This window comes from Panthera leo, chromosome B3 (genome assembly GCF_018350215.1).
Source record: "Panthera leo isolate Ple1 chromosome B3, P.leo_Ple1_pat1.1, whole genome shotgun sequence".
NCBI classification, from domain to species: domain Eukaryota; kingdom Metazoa; phylum Chordata; class Mammalia; order Carnivora; family Felidae; genus Panthera; species Panthera leo.
Genome location: NC_056684.1, coordinates 38,266,131 through 38,284,104, shown reverse-complemented (window position 1 = coordinate 38,284,104; position 17,974 = coordinate 38,266,131).

Sequence of the window (17,974 nt, the reverse complement as noted above, 5' to 3'; positions counted from 1 at the left end):
TCTCTCTCTGCCCCTCCCCTGCTTGCACTCTGTTTCAAAAATGAATAAACGTTAAAAAAAATTTTAAACAAGTGTCCTTTAACATAGAATTGCTAAAAACAAGACAACAGGCCCAATATGGAGTCACTTATGCTAAGCCCCTCATCACCAAACTGAGATTTACTTTAAAGTTTCAGCTCTCCCAGAAATGGAATCTTAAACCAATCAGGAATTAGCTGATGGGCACTAGTGAGGTCATCTGCCTGATAGATAGACCCCTGCCATTTCCTAAAGGAAAGTGACCTTGCCACAACCAATCCATTTTTTGCTAGTATAACTTCCTTGTTCCTACCCACTTCTGCCTGTAAAAGTCCTTTGTTCTGCCTGGCTCCCCAGAGCTCCTCTCTATCTGCTAGATTGGATGCTGCGTGATTCATGAATCTTTTCATAAAGACCATAAGATCTTCAAAATTTACTCAGTTGAATTTTGTTTTTTGTTTTTTGTTTAAAAAAAAATTTTTTTTTAACATTTATTTATTTTTGAGACAGAGAGAGACAGAGGATGAGCAGGGGAGGGTCAGAGAGAGAGGGAGACACAGAATCCGAAACAGGCTCCAGGCTCTGAGCTGTCAGCCCAGAGCCCGACGCGGGGCTCGAACTCACGGACCGTGAGATCGTGACCTGAGCCGAAGTCGGACGCCCAACCGACTGAGCCACCCAGGTGCCCCGAATTTTGTTTTTTAATATGACAGAACTTAGCACTTAAATACCTTGCCCAGGGTCACAGCGTGTAAGAGCTACCGAACATTATATTCCAAACATCGTGTTCTTTCTGGAACACACCCCCTGCCCAACTTGACACTCCTTCTTCTAGCTCCTGGTTTGTGAGGGGTATAGCCTTGTGGCCACTTTCGCTTCTGGGAGCTTCAGTGTCCTCAGTTATGGGTTGAGGATCTCAAACCTTCCCTGCTTACATCAGTTAGTCAAATCGAGTCACTTATATGGAAGCCCTTTGGGAAAGACGAAAGCCCAGCTATAAGTAAGTGGATTATGATGAAGGTGGTCCGTGGGGCTGTGGACTTGGACTTGGATCTGAGGGAGCATTCTGGCTCTACCGCTTGGTAGCCCCGTGACCTTTTTCAAATCACAAAGTCCTATCTGGGACCCACAGTCCCTGCAGCTCTCAGATGGGCTTGCCCTGCCTTCCTCACTGAGCTGTCGTAAGGATGGAGGGGAGGTAACAGATGTGTGAGTGTATTAGACTCTTAGGTGCCAGAGAGGGGTTAAGCTTCAGTGGGGTTGTGACAGCTGTTGTTACTGTCCTCACTCCGCTGCTCTAGAGGGCGTGGGGTGGATGAAGTTTGAATGCAGGAGCTCTTGGCCCTACTCCTGGCCTCCTTCTCTGGGGACCAACGGGGCTGCTGGGAAGGCTAGTTCCTGCCTCTGGCTATCTGCCCTTGCCTTCCTCTGCCTCCCTCAACCCAGCCAGCGGCAGAGGTCAAGTCTGCCTTCATCTGGAGGCCCTTTCCCATCGAAAGCTGGGGAGGCATACGTTTTCCCAGTCCCTTTAGACACACTGTGGAGCCAGCGCTGGTGTTCCATGAGAAGGTCATTCACACAACCCTTGTATCAGCTCATAGGCACTTCCCCACTTGTTTATACCCACTTGATCCTGGAGCCCCGTCCCACCTGGATGTGTCTCCAAGATGACTTTTCAACAGGTGTGAGCAGGTGTGGAGGTCCTGCTTGGTGCCGGTGTGCAAAGCAGGAGGAAGGCTTGGTCCTCTCCCTCCTCCCTCCACTGGGAGAGCACATCACAGAGCCTCAGGGTCAAAGGCAGGCCGAGAATATCAAGTCCAGAGGGCGCTGCTGCTAGGTTATCAGCATCACCTGGGGAGGTTTTAAAAATCCGATTTGAGGACCCAGAGCCTCTAAATCAGAATCTGAGAGGGCAAGCCATGGCAAGCTATATTTTTAAAATCTCCCTAGGGACTTCTGGTGCCCAGCAGCCTATTTTGGAAACCCCTCTTCGAAAGCAGTCCTCCTTCTCTGAACAAGGAGGAGGCCATGACACAAAGGTGCTAAGTCAAGGGTCAAGGTCACTAAGGCTGCCCTGCATCCCCTTTTGGATCCATTGTTCCAAAAGGCCAGGTTCTTAAGGGGTTGGCATTTTCCTGGAGTGAAACTGTTTGCAGGAGCTGCTGCGGGGGGTAGAGGAATGGGGAAGGAGCTCTTTGCTTCATTCCAGAACAGATCTGGCTGTGAACAAGCGAGAAAGAGCTTTAGCGTAAGCCCGGCTGAATGGATAATTAAACAGATAGCAAAATGGAATGTAGCTTCACACACCTCCTGGGAGCTGGCTGGGGGAGATAATATGCTTTCCTGTTGTCAGAAGGCACAGGAGGAAAAACAACGGGGCCTGGCCGTTGGCCATTTAACAATATTGCTTTTGTAAACAAGTTGAAAAATCCAATAACTGTAAAACTTATGGCATGTCCTTAAAAGCCTGTCGCTGTTTTTGCCATAAATGGATGAGTGTTTCCAATTGAAGGTGTTCTAATTAAACAGTCCACATCCCCGGGGTGGTGAGGTCATCCCTGCGAAGGAGGGTCTGATCCCTTCTGGTGGTCTCAGGACCAGGGGTAGGGGTGCAGCATGGCAATTTTTGGTTTTGTTAGTCATAGTGCTTGCTGTCTTACAGCTGAACAGCTTACTTCCAGCCTGTGGTCTACAGCTAGAGGTACCTCCAAAGAACATTCCAGCATAAACTTGAAGAAGCCAAGGCAGGGAGTGCCCACCAAGGGCACCCTTGGACTGGGAAGGAGGAAAGGCTGGTCAAAGAAACTCTTTGGTGGTGGAAGCAATTCAGTAGTAGAAAGTGGGGTTCTGCTTTGGGAGCTGGCGGTCTTCACGGAAGAATCACAGAAACTCAAGGCTGGTTGGGATTCCAAAAGCCAGTTGATCCACCAGCCAGCTCTCACTTTCAGCCTCCCCTTGCACCGTCTACCTGGAATTGGGCCAGACTTCGGAGGTCAAGGGCACAGTCCTTAACAAGGCTCTCACTCCAGACACCTGCTGCGAGGTCAAGGGTCCCTGGGGTCACCCTCACTCTGACCAGCTGGCTACAAGTTCAGGAGTTCCTATGACCCCCCTCAGGTTGACAGTTTGCTAGAAAGACTCGCAGAACTCAGGGAAGCATGATAATTTTGATTATAGTTTTTTTTTTTAATTGTGATAAAATATGCATAACGTAAAATTGACCATCTTAACCGTTTTGGGGTTACAGTCCAGTAGTGTTACGTACTTTCACACTGTTCTGCAGCCAGTCTCCAGAATTCCCCTGTTGCAAACCTAAACTCAATATCCATTAAACAACTCCCCATTTTTCTCTTCCCCCGGCTCCTGGCAGCCACCCTCTACTTTCTGTCCCTATGAATTTGACTATTCTTAGGTACCTCATATAAGTAGAATTATACAGTATTTGTCTTTTTGATGATTACGGTTTTATTTTAGCAGAAGTTTACAAAGCCGGGTTGGCCCAAGGGAAAGACGCCTAGGGCAAGGTCTGGGAGGGTTCTAAATGCAAAGCTTCTGTCATCCTCAGGGATGTGTCACCCTCCGCATCAAAGGGTGACAGACTCAAAGCATGTTGCCAACTGGAGCAGGTCACCCAAGCTTGGTGTCCAGAGTTTTTTTTCTTTTCTTTTTTTTTTTTTTTAAAGCTTATTTATTTATTTTGAGAGAGAGTGTGCATGAGTGGGGAGACAAAGAGAGAGGGGAGAGAATCCCAAGCAGACTCCGCACCGTCAGCACAGAGCCCAATGCACGGCTCAAAGTCACAAACCGTGAGATCATGACTTGAGCCGAAGTTGGATGCTCAACTGACTGAGCCACCCAGGCGCCCCCAGAGTTTTTCTTGAGGCTTCATTATGCAGATGTGATTGATTGGATCATTGGTCATGTGAATGAACTCAATCTCGAGCACCCCCTCCAAGGTCAGGCTGATATTACATGACTCAGAGCCCCAATCCTCAATCACATGGTTGGTCTTTCTGATATAGTTAGAAAGATTGTATCATCTTTCCTAATCTGAGTCATCTAGCATAAACTATGCAGAGGCCCACCATGAATGACCGCATTAGCATAAACAATCAGGCAAGCTCTGAGGGGGCCGTCATGAGAAATGAAGAGATACCAAGGGATTAGAAGTTACCTGCTAGGGAAAGGGGACAAAGGCCAGCCAGATTCTTTATTACACACCCTCCCAACTTTGTTGCCCTTAACCCGTCGCTCTCATAGCGCTTCCTAGAAGACCAGTGAGCCATCCACTGGCGGACATCATGGCGACTCGGGGCTGAGCCTGGTCTGGTCAGTTAGCGGTATGTGGCCTTCAGCGAATCATTTAACCTCCCTGCTACGTGTCCGCTCCAGAAGGGCAGGGATGTTGGTCTTGTTCATTGATGAACCCCCCGGGGCTGGAACAGTGCCTAACGGGCACATAATAGATGCTCAAATATTTGTTGAATGGTTGAATGAATCTACTTCAGTCACTTTACCTGTACCAGGAGGGTTGCTGTGAGAGTCTGATGTGTGGGGGCCCAGGCAGAGCTCAGGCACCAGGCAGAGCTGTGAGGGCCAATGACTCTCTCGTACCATAGCTGTGGTTGTGGCCAGGTTATCCCCTCCCTGGTAACAGGTGCAGCTTTCTCTGAGGAACTTTCTAGAGACTTCATGCTTTGGCTCAAGGGAGCAACTGGGAGAGGAAGGCTGGCCAAGTCCTTTGACTCTCACGGAAGATCTGAGAGTATTTTTCTAACACCTCACCAGGCCAGTTTCCCAAAAAAACCTGGTTCCCCAGACAGCAAAAGTCAACGTGCTTTTTCTCTCACAGGACAAGAAGCAATAAGAAAACATGTTGCCTCTTGATGTTTTTCCAGGTCTTTACGTATCAGCTCCTATTCAGGCCTCTATTTGGCAGATGAGGACACTGGAGCTTGGGGTCAAGGTCTCACGGTAACAAGTGAGAGGCTGTGACTCCAGGCCCTGCCCCTCTAAGAGACTGGGTCGGCTTGGGGTGGACACAGTCTCTGTAGTGGGCTGAATAGCAGCCCCCAAAGATGTGTCTATGCCCAGGAGCCTGTGAACATGACCTTATTTGAGATGAAGGGTCTTTGCAGGTGTAATTCGAGGTCTTTGCAGGTCTTTGCAGGATAAGGTCATCCTGCATTATTCGCTTGGGCTTGAAACCCAGTCACAAGTGTTCTTATAAGAGACACACAGGGGAGACACAGGGAGAAGGGGGGAAGGGCATGTGCCGATGGAAGTTAGACCTAAGAGGTTGCAGCCACAGGCCAAAGAACGCCTGGGGCCCCGGGAAGGTGGAAGAGCGTGGATGGACTCTCCTCTAGAGCTTTCAGAGGGAGTGTGGTTTGGCTTACACCTTGACTTTGGGCTTCTGGCTTCCAGAACCGTGAGAGACGACATTTCTGTTGTTTTAAGCCGCCAAGTTTGTGGTAATTTGTTACAGCCGCCGTAAGAAGCAAACACGGAGACCCTAAACTGTACACCATGGCCTCTCCTCAGGATAGTTCTAAAGAGGGACCAGGAGGGAAACTGAGGCAGGAACCAGGTGGAAGGGACAGTGAGACATGGCAGATGTGGGTGGCAGTTCAGCCCACAGACTTCTCCCTCTTCTTCCTGGTGGGAGCAGGCTCAGGGCCTCTGAGCCTCATCTGTGCAGCCAGTGGGTGAGGAAAGAGACCTCCCTCCTGGGTGGTCTAAGCCAGTCACAGTAAGTCTTGTCTCTTTTGCCAGTGATTGGTTAGAAGGCGGGCATGTGACCCTGTCCTGGCCAATGAGACATGAGAGAAACGGTTGCCACTTCTAAAAAGGGATGTAGGGGACCAAACAGGTTGCTCATTCTCTGCTGGACCTGTGAGGGTTAGATGGAGCCCTAGCAGCTGCCTTGTGACCATGAGGACAGTGAGCTGGCTAGCTGAGGACAGCTGAGAGCAAAAGGAGAAGGGAAAGGGCCTGAGGATGCTGCCTGGCAGCCGCCAAATTCCTTCTGGAACTTCTTGGGTCAGAGATCTCTGCGCTTGCAGCCAAAGAAGGTCCATTTAGTGGTTTTTTAAGATGTTTTAAAAATCAGATCTCCTAGCGAAAACATTTTACATGTGAACCCAGTACACACAGTCATGTAGAGAACTGAAATAATTCACAAAATTGGATGTGTAACACATTCTGAAATTTTCTATTTTGCTTATTGAATTGCTGGTCACAATCCAATAAGCTGATATTATGACCCCCCTATGGTCCTGACACACAACTTGAAAAACACTAGCCTAAATATACAGAAATAGATGTCAGAGAGAGAGAATTAAATGAGGTAAGATCCCACAGACCCTGCCTCAGACCCTGAGATATTACAGACGTCACCGAGGTCGCTCGGGCACAAAAGACAGATGGAGAGGGAGAAGCAGGGAGAGAGATGGATGGGAAGAATGAAACACAGAGCCAGCCACTCACCCACAGATGCTGACGTGACCTCCTGGGAAGGCAGAGAAGGAGACAGGTGTCAGCAAATGGAAAACACAGAGGCCCAGGACAGGGAGTCAGAGATGCAGAGACGGGGCATTTAAAACAAGATGCAGGTTGGGGCGCCTGTGTGGCTCAGCTGCTTAAGCGTCTGACTTTGGCTCAGGTCATGATCTCACGGTTTGTGAGTTCAAGCCCCACATGGGGCTCCGTGCTTACAGTTCAGAGCCTGCAACCTGCCTTGGATCCTGTGTCTCCCTCTGTCTACCCCTCCCCTGCTCACGCGCTCCCTCTCTCTCTTTCTCAAATAATAAATAAACATTAAAAAAAATTTTTTTTAAAACAAAATGCAGGGATGGAAACACAGGCCTGGGAATGAAGCGTCTGAGACTGAGCTGCAAAGAGATGCGTCCCAGGCAGAGGACCGGACGTGGGTGTGTACAAGAGCCAGGGTCTTAGAGAACAGAGGCCAGATCCCGGGCTGGGATTGGCCACTGATCAGCTGTGTGGCCTTGGCTGAGTCACATGGCCTCTCTCACCCTCTGCTTCCCTCTCTGGGAAATGGAGTGAATGATCTTTCACACGAGTGCGGGAGGAAGTCGCTACGGATGTACTAGGCCTTTCCGGTCTCTGAGGACCCGTCCTCACGGCCCTCGACCCGATGGAGACCCTTAACTGCCACCCACCCGAGGCGTCCCCAGTGTCCCTCCCCCAGCGGTCCCTTCCCCCACTCCTCTGCCCAAAGGAGGGAAACCCATTTCCCTGGGAACAGCTGTGTTTCCTCAACAAACAAATGTTCCCTTTAAACGGTTCTGAGGAGGAGCGGATGGTAATGAGCGAACATCTGGCCCGGCGGCACACTTTCGTTTTTTGGCAGCTCTGGAGCCCGCCAAGTGACTATTCCCTAATGTTCACCGCGTCCCAGCACCTGTTATTCCCAATCAGGCTTGTACCAGTACGCCTCAATTAAGAGCAGATGCGGGGCTGAGCGCGGGGAGAGAGAGAACCCCCTTCCCCAACGTCCCTCTGCTCTGCTCCGGCTCCCGAGAGGTGGTCTGAAAGCAGCAAGGGCACCAGCCTCTGCCTTTGCCCTTCCTCCTCGCCCCTTCCCCGCCGCCTCCCTGCCTCCTTCCCGCTCTGCCTCCCTCCTGCCTGCCTCCTTCCTTTCTTCCTTCCACCCCTCCCTCTTGCCCTCCCTCCCTCTCTCCCCTTCCCTCCCTCCTTCCCTCCTTCCCTCCTTCCTTCCTTCCTTCCCTCCCTCCCCCCCCCCACTTTGCTTCCTTCTTTCCTTCCCTCCCCCAGCTACCTGTGTTGCCGCCTTTGGGGATGCAGATCTGGGTGACACATTCTTGCCCTCTAGTGACCCACAAGGTCCTAACCGACACGCGTCCTCCTTGCAACACGGGGGTCCGCCAACTTGTCTCTGAAGGGGGCCAGGTGATAGGGAGGGGGCTCTGCAGGCCGCACGGTCTCCGTCACAGCTGCCCAACTCGGTAGCTGTGGCACCAAAGCAGCCACGGACGATACGTGCGTGAATGAGCATAGCTGTGTTCTGATACCATCGTATTTCTGCAAGTGCTTGGCAGGCTGGATTTTGCCCTCAGGTCGGAATTCGCTGAGCCCTCCTCTGTTCCAACACCCTGAGTTGGGTGGTCATGTCTTGGAATATCTGCTGTAACTGTCCCTCCCACCCAGTGTAGCACTGAGCCCTACCTGCCTTCCTCCCAGCCACTGAGCGGTGACACCTGACCCGTGCTGGGCCACTCGGAGTCCTTCCCCCCACCTGGGAACTGGGCTGAAGGCTGATCTCCCCGCAGCTGCGTGTGCCATCCTCCTCCCGCCCTCTGGACAGAGAAGCAGAGGGGCAGCGCCCGAGGAGAGAGGCTGCCCGGAATCCCAGTGCCCTCTCAGACTCTGCCCCATCCCTTCCTAAGCCCTGACTACCTCCTGGCCCTGTGTTCCCCCAAAGCCCCTGGGTCCTTATTAAGAAGTCTGCTTTTCTGTTTATGTTTGTTCGAGTTGGCACCTGCTTCAAGTAACGCATCCCGCACCACTTTCTGCCTCTGCACGCCTTTCGTGAGACTGTGGGACATTCGTGCCCGGGCTCGCCCTGTGGCAGGTGCAGGCACTAGTGGGCTATGTCCTTGCCCTCCAGCAGCTGGTGGGTAACACATGCATAGTGGAGATGAACGTCCCTGTTCCTCACTCCAGCACAACCTGCCCTGTGCTGATAAGGGGTGGGGAGGAGGAAGTGGGGGAATCCGAAGGATTTGGCAGGGGAGTGGGTCCCCTGCCCAGGAGGGGCCTTGGAGAGCGAGTTGACTTTTCACTGAAAACATTAGGGGACGCGGCATTCTCCAAGTCAGGTTCACAGAACACCAGTCCCGGGAGGGGTCGTACGGTATCCATTCTTCCTTAGCCCTAGACCTCCTATTGCATCCAGGTGACAATGTGCCCCTTAAAATTACTCACTCTTCCGGGCTCCCTTGCAGGAAGGGTGGTCACGTGACACACTTCTGACCCATGGGATGTAAGCGGAAGTCTGCTGGGTGGAGGGGTGCTTCCAAGGTATAAAGGTTCAGACTCACTTTTGCTCTTTGCCTTTCTCCTTCTTCCTGCCTGGAAAGCAGCTGTGGTGCCTGAAAGGGCTGTGCCAGTTTGCAACCACGGGGATGAAAGGATGGCAGAGTGGGAAGCTAGAAGGAGCTTGGGATCCCAGTGCCAAGTCAGAGCCACCACATTGGCCCTGGACTGCCTCTTTCTGTACTGGGTCCTGGCCAGTAAGGAGGCGGGGGGAGCGGGGATAGTTCTCCTGCAGCTCAACACATTCCTACACATTCCTAACCAATGCAGTGTTTTGTGATAAATGGGGGCTGTGGAAAAATTATGTTGGGTTTTACCAGTTTCCACCATCAGAGGGTCACAAAATAGGTTAGTCAAGTTCTGAGAAATCCTAATGTAAGTATAACGGTTGAACTCAACGTTTCCCAAGATCTTTGTCCACCAACAGCCGCCCCTGCCCCCCATCACTTCCAGGACACCCACGGAACACACTCTGGGAAACAAACCATAGAGGAAAGAGTCAAGGAAGATTGGGGTCGAATGCTGTGTGGCTTTGCGCCTGATGTTGAACCTCTCTGATTGTGAGATTCCTACTCCATAAAGTGAGAGAGGGTCATGTAGATAAAGGATAATCCAGATAAAGCACCCGGTCCTGTACCTGGTTCCTAGTCTGTCATCAGCACTTCTCATTAACCGTGCATCGTGTTTGGAAAGAATATGGCACTGGAGACGGAAGTCCTGGGCTGGAGTAATGGCCCCACCACTTGCTTCTGTGACCCTGGAGAAGGGACTCACTTCTCAGAGGCTGTGTGTTCTGAGTCGTGTGGCAGAGGTGACGATGTCCGTGTGGTGGAGAGGCCGTGTGTGAAGGTTCTGGCACAAGGGAGAGCCTCGCTCAACGTCGGAGGCGGTGTCTGAGCCCACCCCTGCCTCCAGCCCCTGCGGGCCAGCTCGGTCACCCCCATGCCCCGGAAGGCTACACAGCCAGCATTTAGCTTAGGAGTTCAGGAGTGATTGCTTTTGAGTTTTCATTTTGTCAGCTGTCCGCTCTGCCTCCCAACCTACGTCCCGCCTTCCTCAGGGATGACCACTGGGCCCGTCTGGGGACCCCCCCACCCCACCCCACCCCGGGCAGCCCCTCTTCTCCAGCCCACTCTGTCGCCTCACCACCTGTGCCCACCAAGCTAGCGCGGCACCCAGCCTCTCCCCGGGTGTTCCCCGGATCACGAGGTCCAGCGAGTGGTGGAGTCCTGGCGCGGCCATGTGGGGCCTTGGGGAATCACCTTCCCTCCGTGCCTCAGTTTCCTCCTCTGTGGGAGGAGGGGTTGGCAGTGAATGGTCTTGAAAGCGGAGAGGAGGACACAATAAGACTTGCTTCCCAGGGACGTGAGGAAGATTAAGTGGGAAAAAATGTGCAAGCGACAACACGACATTCACCGGTCACCACTGGTCATCTTTTGTCTGCCCTGCTTCCCTCTGAGGCCTTTCGTGTCCTCAGGTACCCTCTCCCATCAGAGCCGAGAACTTCACTTTGTATGTAACACTCATCGCGTGCCAACCAGTGCCAGCTTCTTTCCCCAACAACTCTGGAATGTTCCCAGCCAGGGGCTCCCTCCGTGCCTTTCCTCGGTCTGGTCCTGGTCCCGGTCCCGGTCCCGGTCCTGATGGGACCCGCCACCGCTCAGAACGTGGTTGTGGGGCCACTGCGCCCCAGTAATGCTCTGCTCCAGTCCTGCCCACGGGCTGGGGTGTGGTGGGGAGAGGGCAGGAGGCAGGTGGCATCTTGCTCATCCCAGGCACGAACTGATGTCCAAAGCTTAGAAAGAAATGCGCCCAAAGGCTCACCGCCGCTCTGGTCCTTACCTCTTGCTTCTACCGCTTTCCACCCTGCTCAGGGCCTCTTGCTGGGCAGGGCCACTGCGGGAAAGGCCCTTCTCCCAACTGGCTAATTCCACGAGGGAAAGTTGGGAAGGTGTTTGGGGCAGGGAGGGGACTGGTGTCAGAGAGGCCGATGGTCTTGGGCATCTTTCTTCCCAGGAAGAGAAAGCTTAGGCCACAGGAGCAGACCCAGCTCTGAGAGAGCAGACCCCCCAAGGCAGGGCCAGCTCCAGTGGGCTCCCCCAGCTCTGTCCCCCTGGCCCCACTCACTCACACTAGGGTAGGGGCTGTGGGGAGAAGAGGCTCTGTGATCCTCTGTGTAGCATGGAGGGGGGACAGGTGGAAGGCGGGGGAGAAAGAATACGGGAAACCAGTGGGGGAAGGATGCTTGTCCAGTGTCCTAGAGCAAGTCTACTGGTTCCCCGCCTCCCTACCCCCTTTCCCTTCTGAATGTTGGAGCCAGGGGCTCCCCGAGGAAGCCTCTGTGGTGAGCCACATCCTCACTGCCACCTCCCCTCCAGGGCATCCGCTTTGGCTCCAGGCCCCGGGCAGGAGGGGACGCCAGGCTGCCCTGTGTCCGCGTTCATTGTGTGAAGGGGACAGGCAGTGGCACACGGAGAGCTGTCTGGCCAAAGACTCGTAGCTACCAGCTACCTTCCCAACTTCGGTGCCCCCAAGAGGTGAGGCAAGGCCCTGGGGTTGCTGCACTGGGTTGGGCTCTCTACGTGGTACCTCTGTCTCCCCATAAATCTCGGAACTGCCTTTCCCAGAATTCCCTTCTCTGCAGGGTTTAAGCTGGCAAGATTTGCAAAAGGGAGTCCAGAGCCCGGGGTCGGGCCAAACACACAGAGGTGCCTGGTGGGCCCAGCTTGTCATCGGTCCCCTCCTGTCCCAGCTTGGCTTCCTGCCCGTGGGCCTTGGTAGGCATCAGTGGTCCCCAGGCCACCACCATGCGCCTCCACAGGCCAGCAGGGCCACTGTGGGACCTGTCTCCACGGCCCCCTTCTCCAATTTCCCCACAGGCTGTGGCCTGCCTACCACGCCACAGCCTGGATTCCGTGCACGCATGGGGAGTGAGCGGCATCACTGGAACATGGCTCTTCCCTGTGGGAGACGCCGTGGGGTGTAGTGGCCAGAAAAATCCAGGCCTCAATGCTTGCCACCTGTGAGAGCTCAGAGTCACTGCCCCCCGCCCCACCACGGAGGTTCAATTTCCCCATCCAGAAAATTTGAATAATGGTACTTCTCCCCAGGGTGGTCGCGAGGGTTTCAGATCATGTCGCAAGCCCCTGGCCGCGGAAGGTTCCCCCAAAGGGTCAGTGGTACAATCACCTCTTATTATATGAACATTCATATTACTTCTAGAACATACGTCCCTTTCACAATGAATGTACTTAAGAAAAACATACCAGGAAAGAAAAATGGAACTTTAACACCAAGTGTCTGCCGTGCCCCAGCCCCAGCCTCCTATGAGCCTTGTCCGTCTTTGAGGAACTCCCTCGGTTTCTGTGACCGGTCTGAGAGCTCCTCTATACCTGGGTCTAAGAAATGTCACTGTTCTTTACTGTCCGAAATCAAGCTCAGCCTGAATCCACATGCCCTTACAGTTGGTTGTAAGGGCCAATTTCGTGTGTTTCTACAGCCTCCTATTTTTTCCCACTCCCTTCCCAGATCTTACAGGAAGTCTGACCACATGGCATCCCCGGGACATAGGGCAGGGCCTGGCCTGAGTCCTGGCTGTGGCTGTTGACAGTGTCACTGCCTCTTCCTCTGCAGACGATTATGTGGGGCCTGGTCTCTTTCCTGTGTCCCCTGCTGTGTGTGGGGCTGGCCAAGTGCCCATCCATCTAAGACGGGCTTAGCTCCCAACTCAGAATGGGATTTGCTAAGAGGGATGCTAAAACGAGTTTGTACCCATTGCTCCTGCAGGTGTCACCTCTAAAGTGGAAGGGGTCGGAAGAAACCACAAAGGCTTCGAATCTTGAAGGCTTTCAGAAATCCATTAAGATGCAAGCCCCCCGGTGGCAAGTGGCCATGTGGTTTATCACCCACTTGGTAGATGGTTTATCCTTAGTAGTGACCACATGATCTATCAGAGAGAAAGAGGGGTCATTAGTAATTATGCTGGGAAACGAGTGTAAATCAGGCCTTTCCCAGGCAGCCTTGGGTGTGTGGTTACCCATTTATTGAGAAAGGGTGTCTATTATTTGTATCTCATTAGCTCCTGTGGACGGCTGGGCAGGTTTCATGGTCTCTAAACTGCAAACGTACAGAAAAAAAGGAAGTGATGTTGAGAGTAGACAGGTGATGTGCCCAAGACCAGGCAGACAGTTAGAAGCAGCCTCTGGGCTTCTATCTGGGTTCCGTCCTCCGCAGCCCTTGTCTCTGGCCCAGCCCTTCATCAGGCTGGCTCATGGGTCCCCTCTCTGTCCAGAGAACCTCCAAGGGATCCAGTCCTCAGAGCTGTTCCCAGCATCAGGCCAGAAAGGGACACATCTAGAACTTTTAAGGCAGAGGCTACAGGCACAGGGATCTTTATGGTGTGGCTGAGGAGAAACCCCGGCCTGAAGTGGGGGACTGGATGAGATGACCTCTGAGGACATCCACCACTGGGAAGAGACGCGAACTCCTGGACTCCACCTGGATGCCGAGTGCTGCATTGTGCTGTGGACACCACAAGAGGGCGCCCTTGCACCAAAAAAGACAGCTATCTGCCTTCAAAAGTTCTCCCAAAGCCACCGAGCCAAAAAAAAAAAAAAAAAAAAAAAAAGCCCTTTTCACTTTTTGTTACTTGTCTGATCAGTCTTCTTTTTCATTTTTTTTTTTTTCATTTTGAAACAATGTCATACAAAAATGAAAGTTGCAAGTGCAATACAGGTCATTTTTGCCCCGAACCATTAGGAGTAAGTTGCTGAAACGACTCCCCAGGTCCACCTAATTCTTTAGTGTGTGTTTCCTACAAACAAGGACGCACTTTTGCGGGAAATATACACTAAAGAATTTGGTGAACTTGGGGTATCATTCCAGCAACTTACTCTCAAGGATGTACTCTAACCAGGCAACAGCAGAGTAATGTCGAAACATCATTGCCACCTAATGTTTAGCCCCCATTCATGTTGTGTCAGTTTCCCCCAGGATGTTCTTTGTAGCAGAATGTCCAGATCAGAAACATTCCTGCACTTGTCAAGTCCCTTTAGCCTCCTTTGGTCTAGAACAGTTCCTTGGTATTTCTTTGACTTGTATGACCCCCACGCTGTTGGAGGAAGTCCCGTAATTTGGAGTTTTCTGATGTTCATGATTATATTCGGGTCCTACACCATCAGTGGGGATCCCACAGTGCTATTCTATGACGCTCTCTTCTCGTTACTTCTACCAGGTGGGGCTTCATTTCAGTTTGTCTTATTCCTGGTGATGTTCACTTTGATCACTTGATTTGGGTGCTATCTGCCAGACTTCTTCACTGCAACATTATTATTTTGTCCTCTGGAATTGATAAACATTTTGTGGGAAGTACTTTGACGGTGTGTAACTATCTTGTTCAATTTATTTATTTAGTTATGTGAGTATGGAGTCATGGTTTCTTATTTTATTCAGTAGATTATAATCTGTTACCAACATTATATAATTTGGTGCTCAAATTACCCCAGATTTGCCTAGTGGGAGCCCTTTCAGGGTGACACCTGTGTCCTTTGGACACATCCCCAGCATTCTTTGAGCATTTCCTTGCTTTCTGGAACCACAAGATGTCTTGGGCTCATCTTGTACTTCATCTGCCCCAATTTTGGAATTAGTCACCTCTCCAGGGAGCACTGGTTCTCCAAACAGGGAATGGTTTTTAGAAGCCAAGATCTGGGTGCTAGGTGTGCTTGCTGCTGTTGGGATGTTGCTGCTCCCAGGTGCTCACAGTGGTTAGAGCTAGGGAATACGTGTATATTTATACACCTGTTTACATGTTCATGTCAATACATACATGTTCGTATCTATCTATCTCTGTTATTTATACACCTATTTACATGTTCATATCAATACATACATGTTCGTATCTATCTACCTCTGTTATTTATACACCTGTTTACATGTTCATATCAATACATACATGTTCGTATCTATCTACCTCTGTTATTTATACACCTGTTTACATGTTCATATCAATACATACATGTTCGTATCTATCTATCTCTGTTATTTATACACCTGTTTACATGTTCGTATCAATACATACATGTTCATATCTCTCTCTCTCTCTATCCATCCATCCATCATCTATCTATCCATCTGGAAAACCATGAGTCTTACCTAGACTTTTAGTTCCAGCCTCCACCACTACCATTTGGTTCTCTCTCTTCCATGTTTGTAACTCACCTTTCTGACAGTGCGGAACCCACTGTCTTTAATAATTATCTCCCATTATCTTTAATAAATTTACATATCTAATCAATCCCCCACAGGTAGCCAAGCTCTCACAGCTGAAAACACTCTCTCAAGATTCCCACCCCCCCCCCAACCCTGCCTCCGGCTCTGACACCCCTCCATGGGTCACTGCAACCACCTTCCTCCCCAGGGTTGCTGTCCTCCCCTGCTCACCAGGCTGCGCCCCGTGGGGGGCCCTCCTCGCACCATACAGGCTCCGACCCCGCTCTCTGGGTGGCCTCCTCTGAGGTTCTGGAGCCTCCAGTTCCTGAACCTTCTAAAAACTCTGCAACGTAAGCCTGGTTGGCTCTTGGCTTTCCCCACTATCGTGTTGGTATTCCATTGCCTTGGGTTCTGTCTTCCCGTATTTTGTTGCCATTGTTTCTTCTCTTGTTCTCCCAATCTTTGTACTTTTTAAAAAGCCACGCTCTCTGGGTTCTTGTCTATCTCACATGACGGATGGACTGTTTGGTTATCATCTATGTCATCCCAGCTCCCCAGCTGGACTGTGAGACTCTAGCTGGGCATCCGGGACAAACTCAGCACATCTTTGACAGACAGATATGTCTTCTCTGCAAAGGACATGGCCAAGAGTGGGTCTGTGACACGCTGCCATCCATCATTCCTTCAACACTGCACAAATTAAAGTGGCCCCACCAGGAATTTGACCCTGAGGGCCTACTGACCTCATCCTGTGCCCTGGACATACTTCGATCAGCTCCAGTCTGCTCCTGGGCCCTGGGCAGCCCCTTGCAGGGGCCAGATGGTACCAGAGAATGGGCTGGGCTTTGCAGCAGTCATGAATGTATCAGCACAGTCCAGCTGCTCCCTTGTGTGCCCTTGGGTAGGCTTCCAACCGCTAGGTCCCCAAATGTAAGATGGGGATGCTTATGCTCTTCTGTTTTCAGGTGTTTCTCCGCACCTGTGTGGTTGGGGCCATGTGACTAGTTCTGACTGATGACTTATGAGTGAAAGTGACATGCGTATTTTTGAGTTTGATCAGGTAATCACTGATGCAGGACCCCCCCCCCCCCCCGCCCCCAGAGCCTTCTTGGTCAGCAGTGTTTCACGTGGTGCCTGTTCTTTCATCCTGAGTCTTACCCCAGCCATCATGCAAGGTCATAAACGAGAGACAAACACAGGGTAGGCTATGGAAATGTGAGGGTTCTTTGTTACCGCAGCATAACCTAGCTTTCCTGACTGATGCACCCCACAGAGTTGTGAGGATTCAGTGGTAACATATGTGAGTGTGTGTGCTAGGCTCTCAGCAGGTACTCCACAAATGGGATCTCTTTGGGGGTTCAAGGAGACCAGAGAGAGAGGGTGTGACTCAGGCAGCCCGTTCCATATCAGACACAAGAGTGAAAGATCAGCAAGGGGACTGAGCTGGCCACTCTTAGGGGCAAATAAACCCACATTTTTTCAGCTCCCAGCTCGGTGCTGGGCTCATTGATGTGCATCGAGCCCCTACTGTGTGACAGGCTGGTGTTCATGATATAGGGAGCCACCGTCTGTTTGGGGTCGCAGGCACAAGGGACCATCTCATGTAATGCGGCAAGTGACAGGGGCACGGAGCAGTGGGGTACTGGGTCCCCCTGGAGACTTCGTTGAGAGCAGCAGGCCTCCTTTTTGAGAAGGCACATACAAGCATCTGTGCACACACCCACACATTTCTGCATACACTTTCAGGGGGTTCAGGCCCAGGTTAAAATGCCTGAGCCAGGGATGCCCAGAGGCCTGGGTAGCTGACACATACCTGGCCACATGTGGCCCTGGGAAATGTGGGAGGAGCCACCAAGGCTGGGTTTCTGTTCCCAGGAGCATATAGTCTAGGCATGGGGGAGAAAACCACCAGCCAGGTAAAGAGCAGTGGCCTCTGGGAACGGGGTCCTGGCTTTGGTTTGGGGGGATTCAGAGATGATAGCCAAGCCGGGGGTGGGGGGCAGGGGTGTGCACGGGCACAAATCACCTTGAACTTCACAGTCACTCCCTCCTGTCAGTCTGAGAAGCCCCCTGAGCCTCCACGTACTCACTGTGATGCTGGGTGGGAGGGCACAGCAGCTGCCATCAACCCTGTCCCACAGGGGGAGAAACTGAGGCTCAGAGAGGGGAGCGATTTCCTCAGTTCAGCTCAATTGCACAAACCTTTCCTGGTGGCTCCTGTGCGTGGCAGGTGCTGAGTGTGGCAGGTGCTGGGTGTCCGCCTGCCACTGGAGACCAGTCGTGTAAGTGATAAATCAACAACAGGGACAGTTGTGGAGCTGAGGGTGATGGTGTTCTTGCCAGGGAGGGGAATGTTGACATGTTTTGGCCCCATATTCACCAGTTTAGTCCCTCTGGGAGGAAGGAAGTCTATCACAGAGTAGACAGAGAGACAAAGGGAAGTGTTTCTTTCTCTCTTTTTTTAATGTTTTATTTATCTTTGAGACAGAGAGAGACAGAGCATGAGCGGGAGAGGGGGAGAGAGAGAGAGAGAGAGGGAGACACAGAATGCGAAGCAGGCTCCAGGCTCTGAGCTGTCAGCACAGAGCCTGACGTGGGGCTCGAACTCACAAACTGTGAGATCATGACCTGAGTTGAAGTCAGATGCTTGACCAGCTGAGCCCCC